General features: G+C 37.8%; 1 protein-coding gene across 2 annotated transcripts in view; it reads left to right on the top strand.

Moving 5' to 3' along the window:
• SGCD (sarcoglycan delta) overlaps positions 1-17,794 on the top strand; it is a 1,287,299-nt gene that overhangs the window by 544,655 nt on the left and 724,850 nt on the right. For both annotated transcript variants that reach the window (XM_027841884.1, XM_027841885.1), the window contains one exon: positions 16,005-16,170. The gene's annotated coding sequence lies outside the window, so the exon portion shown is untranslated. The remainder of the gene's footprint in view (positions 1-16,004; positions 16,171-17,794) is intronic.

Here is a 17,794-nt window from a genome sequence, read left to right as displayed (position 1 = left end):
CACATAGCTAGTAAGTGTCTGAGGCTGGATTTGAACTCAGGAAATGAGTCCTCTTGACTCCAGGCCCATTACTCTACTACCTATCTGTACTAATTAGCAGGCAAATTTTCCTAATGTGGAACCTAAACATTCCATCCATTTTTGTTAGTTCTGTTCTCTATGGCCAAGCAGAACAAATCCAATGAATCTTTAATACAATAACCCACAAATAAAGACATAGCATTTCTTGCCTAAATCTTGTCTCTAGTTTAAATACACTCATTTCCTTCAATTACTTTTCATGTGACATGCACTCAAGGTCATTTGCCATCCTGGTCACTCTCTGATGCTCTCTAGGTTTCAATGCTCTTCCTAAATCCTATTGTTCAACAACAATATACAATAGTTTAGATGGGGTCAGGGGTATTAATATGACCCTCCTTCTGGACACTGTATCTCTCTTAATGCTGTCTAGGCTTTCAGTAGCTTTTCTGACAGCCTTCTTGAAAAGTTGAACCATACTATACTCTAGTCCTCCAAAAATAATAGTGGTGGTGATGATGATGATGATGATGATGATGATGATGATGATGTAGTAAGTAGCATTTACAATGCTTTAAAGTTTGCAAAGTGTTTTACTCATTTAATCCTCACAACAATCCTTTAAGATAAAGATTATTATTATCTTCATTTTATTTTTGAAGAAATTGAGAAGTTAAATAAGTTAAGTGATTTGCCAGGGCCCAGACTGGTAATGTCTTAGGCAGGATTTTAACTTAGTTAGGCCTTTCTGACTCTCCTAACTCCTTTTTTTCCCGCCAGGGAATGGAGTTAAGTGACTTGCCCAGGGTCACGCAGTTAGTAAGTGTCCAATGTCTGAGGCCAGATTTGAACACAGGTACTCCTGACTCCAGGGCCAGTGCTCTATCCACTGCGCCACCTAGCTGCCACCTCATTATTTTTGAACTCTGCAGCTTTTGACACTGTTGGTCACCCTCTCCTCCTTAATAGTTTCTTTTCTCTAGATTTTTGGGACATCACTCTTTTCCTGGTTCTCCTCCTACCTATCAGGCTACTACTCCTTCTCAGTCTCCTTTGCTGGATCCTTATCCAGGTCATGCCCCCCAAACTATAAGAGTCTCACACAGCTCTGTGCAGAGCCCTCTTCTCTTCTCCTTCTACACTATTTCATTTGATGATCTCATTTGCTCTCATAGATTTAAGTACCGTCTCTGTGCTGATGATTCTCAAATCTGCCTGACCTGTACTGACCTCTCTCCTAACCTCCAATATTGCATCTCCAAGACCCTTTCAAGTATCTCAAACTGGACGGATGTGGCCAGTAGAAATCTTAAATACAACATTTCCAAAACAGAACTAATCTTTTCCACTAAACCCTCCATCCTCCTAGCTTTTCTATTACTTTCCAGGGTAACACCATCCTCCAAGTCCCTCAAGCTTACAACCTAGGTATCATTCTTCACTCCTCACTATCTCCTACCCCCATAATCAATCTATTGCCAAGGACTACTGATTATTCTGGCCTAAATCTTTGCAACATCTCTTGAATTCATTCCCTTTTCTCCTCTGATATTACTGCCGCTGTAGCTCAGGCCCTTATTACTTCCCATCTGGACTATTGCAATAACTTGCTGGTGGATCTGACTGCCTTAAGTCTCCCCCTACTCTCTAACCCATCCTCCATTCAGTCATTAAAGTGATTTTCTTAAAGCACAAGTCCGACCATATTACCCCACCACTCACCCCTACCACCACCACTTGCTACTCTAGTGACTGCCTATCACTTCCAGGATCAAATACAAAACTTGGTATTCAAAGTCTTTCTTAACCTAGCCCAACCCTACTTTTCTATTCTTCTTACACCTTTTTCTCTACCATGTACTCTTTGATCCAGTGATATTGGCCTCCTCTGTCTCTCAGCTCTGGGCATGTCTCTCTTCTATGTCTGAAATGCTTTCCCCCTTCAACTCTGCCTCCTGGCTTCCCTGGTTCCCTACAAGTTCCAACTAAAATCCCCTTTTCTACAGAAAGTCTTTCCCAAACTCTTTTAATTCTCATACCTTCTCTTTGTTAACTATTTCTTATTCATCCTGTATATGGCTTATTTTTACATTTTTTTGTTGTCTTCCCCATTTAATTGTATGCTGCTTGATGTCAGGGACTGTATTATTCTTCTTTTTGTATCCCCCATGCTTTGCACAGTATCTGTTATGTAGTAAGTGCTTAATAAATACTTATTTATTAACTCCCAATTCAGAACACTATTCACAGAACACTATACCACCTGGCTGGCTGATTAAATTCCCTGATCTTTTTCAGATGAACTCCTATGTATCCATGCCTCCTCCACCTTGGACTTGTCAAGTTGATTTTTTTAATAGAAGTTTAAACTTTTTATTAAATTTATGTTTATTCAATTCAATTTTTTAAATATTTGTTCCATTGTTCTGATCTATATATCTTTCATTTGGAGTCTGAATCTATTACCTAATTAACTCTTCCAGTTTGGGGTCATCTCAAAATTGATAAGCATACCACATATGTCTTCAAGTAACTGATAAAAATAAAAATACATTTAAAAAAATTACAGGCCTATGGACAGATCCCTGTTGCACTCCATTAGAGGCTTTCTTTAAAGTTAATATTGACCCACTAAAGAATATTTTTTGAGTTTTAAACATTCAACAGATTTGACACCTATCAACCTTATTATTGCCTAGCTCATATCCCTGCATTTTGTCCACAAATTTAACATGAGATTTTCTGAAATGGTGGTAGAAATGTAGATAAACTATAGTTTTAACATTTTGTTGATCTATCAGTCAAGTGTCCCTTTCTAAGGGTGGAAGAAAGATTATTCTGGCTTGAACTCTTTATAATGAAGCCTTGTTAATTCATTGTTATAACCCCTTCCTTTTCTATAAGTTCACTATCCTTTCAATGATCACTTCCTATTATGTACCTGGTACCATGCTAGGTACTGGGGATATAACCAAAAACAGGAATCCTTGCAATCATGGAGGTTATATGAAAATAATAGATCTACATATAATATATACAATATGCATACAAAGTAAATACAAGTAAATTTGGGACAAAAAAGTACTCTAGCAAGGAGGATCAGGAGAAGTGGAACTTTAGCAGAGCTTTGAAGAAAGTTAGGGATTCCAAGAATACTTTTGTGAAGGGAGTACATTTAAGGAGGAAAGGCATTCCTGCCTGGGAGACAGTCTATACAAAGTCATGCAAATAGGAGATGAAATGCCCTGTATGGAAAACAGCAAAAAGGTGAGTTTGGCTGAACCATAGAGTTCATGGAGGACTGCAATATGTATAAACCTGGAAAGTAAGCTGTAGGGATATTGTAAAGGGTGTTAACCGTCAAAGAGAAAGTTGAATTTGATTCTAGAGGTAATAGGGAGCTCTTGAAGCTTATTGAGGTGTGAGGATGTGTGTGTGTGTGTGTGTATTATGCATGTTGTGTGCATATGTGTGTGTAATGAAAAGTAATTTTCCCTTGAAGTCAATCTCATCCCTGTTGGTGTGTCCTATTTAACATTGCTCAGTCAAGGGATGAAGGTAGGGGAAGGGTAGTATTAATCAGGAACCAGAGATGTGAAGTATAAGCTAGAACCCAATGAGAGAGGCAGGACATAAGTCATACTCATATACATTGGAACACCAGCTTCACAAATGTGCATTTACCAGGTACTCAGATAATTGGATCGTTTGGCACCCGGGCTCATAATAAACAAAAAGAAAGACCATTAATATTCCACCACAGAGCACATGGCCTCCATTACTGTTGAGTCTCTATATCCCATAAGTATTTCATCTTCTAAGTCACCCCACCTAATTTCAATGAGTGTAGCGAGGTGAGATGTAATTAATATTTCAACAGCAATGACCTAAAACTGCTAATGCAAATATCCATTGTTTTCACTTTAGCTGGCTACTCTAGAAGTGGCTTCTATTCTGTATATAGATGCCTAGGTTAGTTTAATGGAGTATGAGAGGGGTTTAAATCTCAGCTCGTTTCCTTTATGCTCTGGCCATTACCATTTCATGCTGCATCCCTTCACCCCCTAACTTCACACAGAATTCTGGTTTCTGTCCTGAGGCCCAGTGGACCTGATTGGTGTTCACCATATGTAGAAGCCTCTGGATATACCATGATGCACTCTGGCTATCTTCATGCTATGCACATGGAGCATGACCCCTCCCCCTTTGCTACTTCTTGCTCTGGGTGAGAGATGAAGTCAACACTAGTCTTCCTAGAGAGGACAATTATCTTGTGATTCCGCTTACCATCCCTGTGACTTCTCAATACAAAACCTTCTTCTCTAGCTACCACTCTCCTATATATCTTGTATTCTACTCTTTGAACGTAAGATCCTTGAGGACAGGGACTCTTTATATTTGAATCCTCAGCAATCTCTGTCACATAGTAAATACTTTAAAAGTATTCATTTGTTTGTTTCACTTTCTAGTTCTATGACCAAAGCTCTCTTCTTTATATCCCAGAGTCTCAGTTTTTCTTTTTGGTCTGCAAAATGGAACTCCCTGAATGGTTATAGGGAAATGGTTTGTAAAATATTTAAATGAGAGCTATTATTAGTCTGAGCCAAAAGCATTTAAACTATTAGCTACAGATGATAAACAGACATCTGTGATTAATAGTTTAACATTAGGAAACATTTCAAAGAAATGTACATATTTGTATCCTGCCAGAGCAATCTGTGACCCTGGGGATGGTCGTAAAGGGTTGGAGGAGGGGGAATCCCTATATTTCTTTATTCTCTTGTTTTTCTCTATGGTCCTTTCCTCAGGAGACATAAGGTGATCTCAAACATCAGATCTCCAGACTAAGGCAGGTAAAACTAGACAGTGGAGCAAGGATACATGGCATTTTCAACTGTCATGCAATTTATCCAACGGTCTTTTTATATGAGTTATTTGTGATTCACTCTGCAGGTTTCTTTTTTTTTTTCACATTTTTTTTTTTTAGTGAGGCAATCAAGGTTAAGTGACTTGCCCAAGGTCACACAGCTAGTATGTGTCAAGTGTTTGGTCTGAGGCCGAATTCGAACTCAGGTCCTCCTGACTTCAGGGCCGGTGCTCTATCCACTGCACCACCTAGCTGCCCCTATCCACTGTGCCACCTAGCTGCCCCACTCTGTAGGTTTCTTAATGAAAAGAAGGCAGCAATCGTTAGGGCTGTGGTTGGGCTATGTGGGGAGCTTGCTTGGAGCCAGGGATGGCTCTGGTGATTTGTGGAGTTCCAGGAAGTGAGACTGGGGAAGGGAGTGAGAAGAAGAGGAAGGAAAATGTAGTGCATATTGTGAAAAATTCCAAGTGTGCATGTCATTAGAAACAACCCTTTAAACTTACTGAAGTGTTTGGCTTAAGGAATGAAAGTCTATTGTTTTTGCTTATCATTCTCAGAAGAATTGAGGGCCTAATATGCTCAAACCTTTGTGATAGGCATCGTAAGTACAAAGGTGTGTAAACCAATGTCCCTGACTTTGAGGGGATTATAGTTTAGTCAGGATGACAGGGTGAAATACAGGTACTGAGGACAATCTGTGATTCATGGTGCCAACCTAAACAAAGAGACTTGAAAATACGCTTTTTCTCTAAATCTCACCTTTCCTCCTGCCATCGATTCCCTAGTTGACTAATTTCTCCCCACTTGTCTTCCCTCTCCCAGTGTCACAGGGAGAAATAACCATTGCTTTTTTTTTTCCTGGCATGACAGCAGCAGGATCGTTGTTAAATATTGCAAGGAGTATTTAAACTAGAGCTATTTTTAGGGCATTGCTGAGAAAAGTATTTCAATAGCCATCTATCTATTTGTGATTGTGAACTTTTGTGTGACTTCCTTTCTAGTACACACAGGTGATGGGGTGGAGGATGGGCACAGCATGTAGGGCCAAAGTGCTTTCCAGACCCCCGTGGGGAAGAAACCCACACCTCCATGGTGATACCTGGGGTGAGAACTCCCCAGGCATCTCATTGTAGTTTGAGCTCTAACACAATATTTTACGATAGGCAACCTATGGTAAGAGGCCACATGAGTGATACACAAAGTAAGTGCTTCAGACATTGAGGGGGAAGGTGGAGGAGGTTATAGTCCAGATTCTCTGAAACAAAAGTATGCCCACGCCAACAAATACACCTACTTATCATGCAAAATGTATTTATACAACAGAAGAAGGCACATAGAGGTTTTCACTTAGGGATGGATAAGTGGTTATTAAAACATTTTTTTCTTAGCAGTGCCCTATAAATAGCTCTATTTTAAATACTCAACCAAGATTTGTAATGTCCAATAGTCCCTTTGCTGTCATTCTTTCACAAACAGCTATAGCTAATTTTCCTTGTGACACTCTCAGGGAGGAAAAAAAAATGTTGCCAATTAGTCAACCAGGAAATTTATGAAGTAAACAATTTAAACATAAAAGGAAGAAGGAAGTTGGGGTTTATGGAAACCATATATTTAGGGATTTCTTTGTTTAAGGCAAATATATATATATATATATGAATATATTTTTAAGCCACATTAATCTAAAATGTAAATATATTACAAATGTATTTTAAAATGTTAAAAACTACTCCTAGCTGGTGGAATGCATAAAAACAGGCTATCCAGATTTGGTCCCAATGCCATAGTTTACCATTCCCTGTTCTAAATGGTCTGTTTCTTCCTTTGCACACCTGCCCTTTCAGTTGCTGCTCCTTAGTCTACAAATACTGATGAACTCTCCCCTTTCAAAAGTAGGTACCCAGTTTCTTTCCCTTTCAATACTATCCTTCTCTTCTTCTTTTTGCTGCCAAACTTTATGAATCACAGAATTTCAGATGGATGGGACCTCAGTGGTCATCTAATGCAACCTTTAATTGAACAAGAATTCTTTCCTGTGAAATACTAGACACTGCTAAAAGGTCTCCAGTGATGTGGAACCCACTAGCTCCTAAAGCAACTCAGTCTACTTTGGGAAAGCTCCTATTTCTAGGAAATTTTCATTTAAATCAAAGAGAAATTTTTTTTTAACTTCCACCTATTTCTCTAACTTCTTCCCACTAGAGTCAAGCAGAATAAACCACATCCTTTCTGCTTATGACAATTTAAAGACAAATATTTAAAGATGGTTCATCTTTTTATTTTAACTTTTTAAAATGTTTTATTGTTGCCTTTTGATTATGTACTATAGTAATTTCTTGTGCTTTTAAATTAAATATTTTTATTTCAATTAACAAGTATTTATTTTCTCTCTTTTCTACCACTTCCACATCCCTTACCTTCAACCCCACCCAAAAAAGTAAAGCAAAACATTTGTAACAAATAAGCATGATTAATCGGAGAAATAATAACCCAAATCTCCAAAATGGAAATTAAAGGAGGCTAGCTAGCATGGAAAAGTTCTTAGGATGGTGAACCATTGCAATCTACAGAATCAGAATATGAAAATGTGACTGATAATAACTTTCTCATATGTTTACAAATATACACATACTTAAATATATATTCATACATACATATACACACATATGTGTGTGTATGCATGTGTATTCTCTAAAGTAATAGAGTTTATGGCATATGGAATTTCTAATAACCCCAGGAAGGTTTTTTTTTGTTGTTAGAATATATTAATTTGGTAGAAAAAGAAACAATTCCATATTCTGAAAAATTCCCAGAAGTTGAACAGTTTTTATGACTTCATAACAAGATATCAACAGCTAATCAGGTGAAGAAGAAATCAGTCCTCTTTCCTTGATTTCTTGCACAGGATTTTCTATTTTCATATATGTCTTTTTCTTCACTGATTATATCTTATACACATACCACAGTAGCTTTCTCCTGCAGTGTATGAAACATAGATGGAGGAAAAATTTATGGAAATGTCAGCTCACATTTGCCATCATGTAAAATAATTGCCTGAATTTCAAATATTGCTAGTTTGGTTTATCTAGTTGAAAAACCTATGATTTTCAATTTATTTTTGAGATCAGTTTACTTATTTGTACCTGTGTTTTTTTCATTCAATATTTATGATTTGATAGATTTGAAAAAAAAAAAACTTTAAAAACCATATAGTGCTACACAAATGTAAGACAATATTAATGAATACATTTGAGTGACTATTGAATAAATTAGCATACTCTAAATGATTTTAAAAAAACAAATAAGCATGACTATAATCCCATACTGACTATAAATGTGTCTCTTGTGACTATTTTGTCTGTCATTTCTTTGTTAGAAGATGAGTGAGATTCTTCATCTTCAGTCCTCTAGAATCATTAATCAAAATTCTTAAGAGTTTCAAAGTTCTTGTTTTGTTTTTTTTTTCCAATGTTGTTAGCTTATAAATTGTTATCTTGGTTCTGGTAGTCTAGACTCAGAATTGTTCTTCTAAAGTCAAATAATGCCTGCATTCAATTTTGAATTTCAAAGTACATAAATGAAACTTCATAGTAGATTAATGACTACAAAGTTATGGATACCATAGAAATCAATTCAGTGGACATGCTCACATAATAAATACACAAGAGTACGTGTGCACTCCTATCTTATTTCTATTCCAAGTACCAGTTTTGGCTTGTTTGGGGGAAATAAAGAAGCAGATACTTGTAGCTAAATTTCAAGTCAACCACTCAGATTAGACCACTGGCTTTTTCTTCATGACTCAAAGTTATTAGGGGGCTTTGATGTTTTATGTTGAGGGGGCTGCATGTTTCAAGTTGAGAGAATTAGACTCTAGCCTCCTTAAATATTCCAATTATGAGTAGGAAAAAAAAGCTGAAATATAGCTTGGTAGAATTCCTTGGAATTTAGGGCCTACATCCATGGATTTTAATTATTCTAGCTTTCTCTAACTATGTATTCATCTTTCTCTAGATGAAAAGGCTGATCTAACTAACCATCATGCATCAGTGATCTGATGTCCAAAGTCAATAAACTTTTCTCAGTCTTCGTATTCCTTTATCCCACTGTAGTATTGAATTCCACTTACTAGTCCAGCTCCTGTCACACATTAAGCCACCATGTGAGAGAGATGCCCTTCCTCCTTTCTTCAATTCCACATACATCCTGATTGGATACTAACTAATCTGTGGCCATGGGATAGAATCCAGAATCCCTGTTCCAATAGGACCCTCAGGCCCACTCCCTCTTTCCAATAATAGCAGGCAGGGTCTCTCTGAGTCCTCTGCCCTGACAAGGGGACATAGGTACTTACATTCTTTCTTCTAAGATGGAGGATGTCAAAGCTTTATGATCTTCTTTGCCCTTGCATCCTAAGTTTCTCTGGACCTTTCCACCTATCCTACTGCTATGGCTCCAGACCATTGCCATTTGACATATCAATGAACCTTAAAGAACCCTAGACCTTACCATATGCTTCATTGATACACCATTAGGACTTCCAAATCTTTCCTACCATTAAGCAGTTGAAATCTCTCTTCCAATTGAAATAAGGACTCCTCAAGAATAGATTTTGTCTCACTTTTCTGACTATATCTCCTGTCCCTAGTATATTGTATGGCACATAGTAAGCACTTAATAAATGATTTTTCATTCATTTATTTGTTCCCATTTTTCTGATATAGCATTCTTCTTCCTCTCTGATTATTTCTTCTTTGTTACCTTCACTGGCTCCTGTTTCCCCTTCCTTCTATTTAAAACTGGGAATTTCCTAAGACTTTCTTCTCAGTCATCTTTTCTTATTTTTAAATAATCTCTCTCTTGATGATTTTGTATATTTCCAAGTCTTCAAGTGTTCCCTCTGTCCAAGTTATTCCCAAACCTCTCTCTCTCTCTCGAGCTCTAAACCTCCATTTCTAACTACTCACTTCATTTGTCCCACTAGCAGCTCGTGTTCAGTGGATTCAGAACCAAATGTACAATCTTTACTTCCAAGTCTGGTACTCTCCTAGTCTTGCGTATCTCTTTTACAGGCATCATCAACTTCCAAATATAAAGTCCACTGTCATTTTTTTTGACTTTTTATCATTAAGTGCTTCTTATAAAAAAGTTCTTTTTCTACTCATATTTGATATGAAGATATTCATCCAAAGCAGTGGCAATATCCCACATTATTTGAAAATTAATATAACTCTCTTCCTTTACACGAATACTTATTCTATTTTTTTCCCTGTAATTAACTACTCTTTATGAAGGGGATTTTAAAGCTACAGTATACCTTTTATTAGCCTGTGGGAATTCTGATCCTACGATCTTTACAGTCACCCTGGCTTAAAACCTTGAAGACATCTCTAACTCTGCCCTCTACCCCCAATGAAACTAGCAATCATTTCTTCAGTTTCTCTTTATTAATATCATATACCTTTCCCATTCTTTTAATTTTTCTGCCTGCGGCAGGAGGGAGAAGGTTGTTACCCACCAAGGGGGTAAAGAATGGTTGCCCTGGGGAGGTGGCGTTTAAATTAGACTTTAAAGCATGAATAGAAATGAAGAATCAGGGGAAGGGCGGGGAAGGAGAACATTCAAGAACAAGGCAAAGAGGCACAAGGACAAAATGTGTTAGTTGGGCAACAGATCACTGTCTGGTTTGGCTGAATGAATTCAAGAGATTTTATAGAGATGGAATAGATAGTTTCTGGCAATTGATCAGATATGAGATGTGCGGGAAAGAGTAGGGACAGAGAGCTGGGGAAAAGCTGAGTTCAAATCCTGCCTTAGGCTCTATTTTAGTTTCTTCATCATTATCAATGAGGGGTTTGGAATTTAATGTCCTTTCAGATTTAAATCTATGGTCTTAAAGTCTGAAGAGTGAGAGCTCAAGGGGCAGTTTGGTGGCACAGTGGATAGGGCACCGACCCTAAAGTCAGGAGGACCTGAGTTCAAATCTGGCCTCAGACACATAGCTGTGTGACCCTGGGTAAGTCATTTAACCCCAATTGCCTCACAAAAAGAGAGTGAAAGCTCAGAATACCTGGGAATGATAGCACCATTGATGGGAAGAGAGAAGTTGAACAAAGAAGCAGGTTTAAGGAAAGAGATAATGGCCTCCTTTTTGGACATGTTAAGGTTGAGATTATGATAATTTTTTTAAGGTAATTGGAGATGTAGCCTTGGAACTTAAGAAGGTCAGGACTACAAATATAGATCTAGGATCATCTACATGAGATGAGAGTTGAAACTGTGGGAGTGAATGTCATTGTTAAGAGAATGAGTATAAATAACAAAGAAGGGTGCCACAGACAAAACCTTTGGAGAAACATTGCATTAAGGAGATGGGAAAACTATCCTATCAGGAACCAGCACAAGAGATGAGAAGGAAATATTAATAAGGTAGAAGAACCAGGATTCCAACCTTCTTAGTCTGGATTTCAAGGTCCTCTGCAAACTAAAGTTAATATATTTTTATAGTTTTATTTCACCTGTCCGCCACACCCTTTTGCCTTGCCTCATTTTTTTCTCTCTCTTTTCTCCCACACTAGAGCATTTATTATCAGGTTAAAGTTAAATCGTGATCTTTCTTCTTTTTTTTTTTTTTTTTGGTAAATTACTGGACATTTTCAAAATTTATCAAAAAAGTAGAAAACTATATAATTTAACTTTAACATGTAGTACCAACTTTATTCATGGAAATTAACCTGAGTTTTATTGCCATGTAATAGCACCTTCATTTTTATGGTTGTAATCAGTATCTATATTGTTCATTTAGATCTGTTTTCTTCTTTTCTGAATCATTTTGTACTAATTCCCTCATATCTATTTGAATTCTTCAAATCTATTAAACCCTACTCTTCCTGTTTTACTTCTCTTTTCCCAGACTTCTCCAAGTTTGGTAGCATTAGCTACAAGGGAATAGGAAAAGGGGGAAGAGGAAGGAAAGTTTAGCTTGGCAAAGAAGTCTTAAGTCCTCTTTGTAATGTGTGGAACTGGTCCTGTTTGTGTAGTGATGGAGAGACTGAGGTCCGTTTGGTTTGATCTTCCTTCTATGTGCCCTCCTTGAACTCAAGGTCTCTAATCAGTCATCTTTTTTCATTCTTTGTCTCTGTCTCTCTCTGTCTTTTTTTGTCTCTCTCTCCCCTGCTGGCTTCTGTTCTCTCCTTTCACCCAAAAGAGTTGTTTTTTTTTTTAAGTGTCTCAAGAAAACTAGCCATTAGAGGGGTGTGGTGCACATGCTGCTTCCAGACCTGCTACTAATTGATGTCTCATGAAAAATGTCAAATTTTCACTAAACCTTGAAGCCTGGCCTTGCAATCTGACAGCTTCAGGATGAGCATTCTGTGAATCTCAGGCCATGGGTGAGTTAAGATTTATGTGTTTATCTCAGCAATATGCCCTTTCACATTATGCTCAGTGCTTTAGTGTATAGTTCAATCTTGTGGATAATAGATAATTCCATATTTGTAAGTTTTGGAGGAATGTATATCTATCTGAAATGGCTTATCTGCTGACAAAGATATTGTGATAGAGTCACATGTTATCCATGAGAGCAATAATGTGTTCATGCACAAACGAACACACACACACACACTCACAAACACATACACACACACACACCTACACACACACACACACACACACACACACACACGAATTAAGGAAATGAAGCTGCCTGGTTCATATGGGAAGTCTAGGGATAGGGGATGTGACCTGCCTATTAAACAGGCAAGGAGGACACCTGTGTTAGCGTGAGCTCCCTCAGCTCCTGATAGTATTTTAAAGAATGAACAACGAATTGAAAATGTCTCTTCTGTTTTTTGTAGAATAGTTCATGACTCCAACTCTTTGTGCTGTGACTTTACTCTTGATTTCTATCCCTTTTATCAGGGTATGGAGATGAATTAAAAAAAAACCTGAGTTTCTGGGTAATTAATAATCAATTTATTAATTAAGATAGCTAATAATCAACAAATTGATGGTCAGTAATTTCTCTCAATAACCAGATACCTAATGGAGATACTGAATGCCTTATTTTTTTTTTTGAAAGAGAATGTCCCTGATAGGAGAAATCAGCCCTGATTGGTGAACATTTAAATGGGGAGAGGGGCTAAAAGTCTTCAGCTCCTCCTGTTGAGAATATGGATTGGTCATGAGACTCAGCCACTTCCAGCAATCTGGACAAAGGAATCTATCTCTAGCCAGACCACTCTGGCTGTTTTTCTCCTTTACAAGCTGGGTTACCCTAAACTCCAATGGAGGGCTACAAGGACATGGGCTTAATGCTTTGAGGCTGGAATTCACCTATATAAGATTCTATTTACACTCTAAACAGAAGTAAGGAGTTTTGCCCAAGATTGAATGGCATGTTCCTAGAGGATTTAGGCAATCTCATCCATTAGCCAAGCCCTTCAGAGACTGGCTGACTGACCTATAAGTGCTGGTCCATGAATGAAAAAATACAAATCCTGAATTCTAATTAGTAATGGATTATTAATATGATAGAAAACATTCATTTTTCTCAGTACTATCTTAAGTCAAATCCTACATCTGATACCAATTAGCTCAGACTTGGATTAAACCTACATCCCTAAACAAGAGCTTTGAGCACTAAAAAAGTGTTTCCCAAGAGGGCAATGAAATGCTTTGTAATCTTACAGTGATGTTTTAGGGTTCCTAGATCCCTTTGGAAGTGCATACGAATCAGTGGTGGTAGTTTTGCTCAAGGCAGAGAGAAGTGTGGGGTGACTTTTGCACGGGCAGTGCTTTGTGTGTATCAGGTCCTGCATAAGAGTTGGACAGAATTTTGGAGACCGTTTAGCCCAATCTGCATATATTACAGATGTGAAGCTTCAAGCTTAAGGAAGGGAAGAAACATAGTGCCAGACATTTGGCTATTTAATAGCATCACTAGGATTAGAACTCAGTTCTCTTACCTCTTAAGACTGGATTCTTTCCACTTCATTGTCATTGCCTGCTCTCCTAATGTGTCCCAGTTTGGCAGACTAAAGGATACTCATCTCACTTATAGAGCAGAGTATTCAAAGGAAGCAAGATCCTATCTATTAACATAGCCCTCAGATATAATACTTCATTACTACCTGTCTCCGTTGTTGTAATAATTTCCTAATCAGTCTTCTTGCCTTTGTTTCTATGCTACTCCATCTATCCTTCTTATTGCTTCTTGACTAATTTTTCTTTTGCATATTTGATTTTCTGTTTCTCTGCCCAGAAATCCCATTTGCTTACTAAGCAACATCGAAACTCATTAGGTGAACATTTGAGGTCCTCCATAATGTGGTACCACTTTGTCTTTCTAGTGCTATCTCATACTGTTCTCCACAATCTTGCCAAATGGCACGTTCTTTCAAGTCCCCCAGATTTTCCCTATGCTTCCCTGTCTCCATGACTTTGCTCACATAGTTTCCTACGTCTGGGATGTACTATTTTTCCCCTCTTACCTCTTACATTCCTAACCATCCTTTAAAGCCCAAATAAGATGCCGCTTCATTCAGGAGGTCTTCTCTGATTCAGGTTGGTTAGGAATGACCTTTTTACCCAACAACCTTACAAAGAGCTCATTTTATACTTTCCTAACTTTTAAAAAATCATGTATGAGAGTTATCTGTGACTATGATCTATTCACCTTTTCGACTGTGAGCTCCATGACAGCTGGGACCCTGTGATATTGAGGCTACATCTTCCCTAGCATGGAGTACAACACTCTATGGAAAGAGTTGCTTAGTAAGTATTGCTGAATTGCATTGAATTTACAGGGAAAGAATGGATTTTATTTGCCAGATCTTTGGCTACTACAGCAAGGATACCCCCTGTGGTGTTCAAAGGGAAAGAGAGGCATTTCTTTACACAGCAGGTAATAAATTTATGGAACCCAATCTCCCAAGGGGTGGCGTAAGCTGAAAATAGGAATAGTTTTCAAAAATATTTAACTAAAGTTTTGAATAACAGAAACTCAGTGGATTATTAGAAGGCAATAGAGGTTGGGAGTTGAGTCAACATCAGGGAAGATACCCTTCATCTCCCACAATGGATCTTCTTGTCCTTTTTTCATGTCTGAGACAGAATACTTGCCATTGAGGGGCTTTTGGGAAGCACGGTTTCTGTTGGTGTGTGTGTGTGTGTGAGTGTGTGTATACATGCATGTGTATTTGAGAGATAATATGATACAACGGAAGGACTAATAGAATTAGAATCAGAGTGACCTGGGTTAGGATTCTACATGAGTTGTATGATCATTGGTAAGTCACTTCACTTTTGGGTCTCACTTTCTCAATCTGTAAAATGGAGAAAACAACACCTCACAGGCTTACTGTGAGGATCAAAGAATATGTTGGTGAAGCATTTTGTAATTAAAGCAATATCTATGTAGTAATTGCTATTGGTAGCATTCGTATTTTCAAAACTAGAGTGAATCTGTGGAGAGAAAGGAGATTCAAAAGGACAAACTGGGTATCCCAAGGGCAAGGTGTATCTAATTTATTCCATTATCTCATCTCCTTAGTTTGAATTTGAATAGACTTTTCTTATACAGGGACTATATACATTTCTATACCAATATGAATGGAATTTTTTAATGCCCATTAGTATCTAGGGCAATGGTAGTGGTACCACACAGAGGAAAGAATAATGAACTAGGAGGATGAAAATCTGGGTTTCAGTTCCAGTTCTGACTCTAATTTTGTGACTTTGGGTTAACCACTTAACTTCTCTGATCCTCAGTTTCTTCTTGTGTAAAATGGGGCTGATAATACTTGTGATGCCTACCTCGTACAGTTGTGAGGAAGGTACTGTATAAACTGTACAGAGCCCTAGAAGTAAGATCTATTATTAATACTGTGCTAGACACACTTGAGGTACTAAAATGGTATCTGTTAATTGATCCATCACCGGTGGCATCTCTGGATCAGCTGTGAAATGTTTAATTTTATTTCTGAATTATTTTTATGCCAATCAGCAGTTCATATGTTCTACTGGTTGTCTGGGAAACTGATGGTTCAGTATTTTAAAATCTATTTTTCTTCCTTTTATCAATTTATGAATGGCGTCCTTTATGCAATGGCTTTTGAAGAATTGGACGAAGCTGTGCCATCCTCAGGGACATATCGAAAGCTGGACTGGAACCTCTGTGGAGCTTTAAAGTGACTGTTACTTGGTGGTGGCCTGAGGAAATTGTATTAACCCTGATGTTGTCCTGAAACTCATGTCCAAAGTTCAAGACTATCAGAACTGCTAAGGTACGTGCCCTTGCCTTCGTTTTCATTGGCATTTGTTTCTTTGAATGTTTAATCTTTCTGCCTGAAACCTATACTCATTCAGCAGACTGGCAGCTCACTGTGCTCCTCAGGGCCGGCAATCCTTGCTGTGCTATCTCCCATCTCTCAGTTGTTGGTGGTGGTGGTGATAGTGTTATTGTTTTTCATGCTGTTTTTGAACTTGAGACTGTACATGCTTAAAGACAGAAAGAAGGAAGGAAGGAACAGTCAAGCTATGGGACAGATGAGATCTGTGTATATTCCTAAGTAGCAGGCATTGAGTAAGGCAAAAGCTATCTTGGAAATGTGATAGGAGATAAAGACTCGGCTTCAGTATAGATTTTTAATCTGTTCTTATGGCATTAGTGACCTCTCATATATTACCAGCTTCTGAAAGTGTGATGCCTAGAGCTTGCAAAAATCAAATTAGTTATAGCCAAAAGCCAACTTGCCTTTTGTCTTGGGTACTTCCTGATTGCTGGCTGAAATGAAATTTAAACTTTTTTGTTGCTTTCAGGTGGAGCTGGCCTTTGATGGTGAAGTGCCTGCATTATTATGGCACTTCTGAAATCCCCCAAATGTCAATACAGAAATAATTTAGTACAGATGCTCACATAACTCATAGAACCTCTGACTGACAGCTGAGCATGGTGGTGCAGGACAGGGAGAATAGGTTGGAAAAATTTTTCTTCAACCAACTTACATCCTTTTGTAATGTTGAAATTATTGCCAGAGAAGAGAGACAAAATTTCTTGTCCTGTTAAAAAAATGGAAATTATTTCAAGTTTTAATACTAAAAATTCAGTTTCAGGTCATATTTTCTTAGTCTAAAAAAATTAGGAAGAAATATTTCCACATTCCATTTTCTTTACTTCAGTGTTTCAAAGGATTACTTGATAGTGATCCTTGTAGTAATGGGTTTCTCTGGCCTTAGTTAGCTTTGTACTTGCATGTCAGACACATGTAGACTATTGAAGTCCTGTGAGGACTCAAAACCTGTCTAGTTTGATGGGTCTTCCAATGTTTGCATGCCTTTCGCTATGGCTTTTAGATGCACTTCAAATATCATAATGAGACATTGCCAAGGACTTTACAGAGGCCCATTATCTTTCATACTTGAAAAGCATTTAATTTTACTAACTCAAAATGTAAATTGCTATATGGTTCCCTGTTCTGATATTCTCTCTAGACTTAAAATGAAGACTAAAAAATGTTTCCTCCCCCCCCCACCTCTTTTCAAGAATTAGAGGAGATAATTGATCCTGCCTAGGATTTTTTTCTGAATAGGTGAATGGTTGATAGATGGATAAATATGAATACAGATATTCTTTTGCCTGTGTTGCTTTGAGAGAGTACTGATCTTTAAATTTGGGCATGCTCATCCTGATGATGCAAATATAAACAGATTCCAGAAAGAAAATTTTGTAGAACTCTGTCATTAAACATATATGATTTTAAGGCCCCAACTTCTTCTATCATAAACCTCCACTTCCTCAGGACAAAGGAACAGCCTCTTTAGATTTCTCCAAGGAAAGACAGAAGTGAAGGACGTCTACCCCAGTATCACTACATAGATCCTAGCTATGATGAGTGATGAGTGATGTGA

The sequence above is a fragment of the Vombatus ursinus genome, unplaced genomic scaffold, assembly GCF_900497805.2.
Source record: "Vombatus ursinus unplaced genomic scaffold, bare-nosed wombat genome assembly UNPS02014863.1, whole genome shotgun sequence".
Classification (NCBI taxonomy): domain Eukaryota; kingdom Metazoa; phylum Chordata; class Mammalia; order Diprotodontia; family Vombatidae; genus Vombatus; species Vombatus ursinus.
The sequence above is the reverse complement of the archived record's forward strand: the minus strand, read 5'-3'. Positions and strand labels throughout refer to the sequence as shown.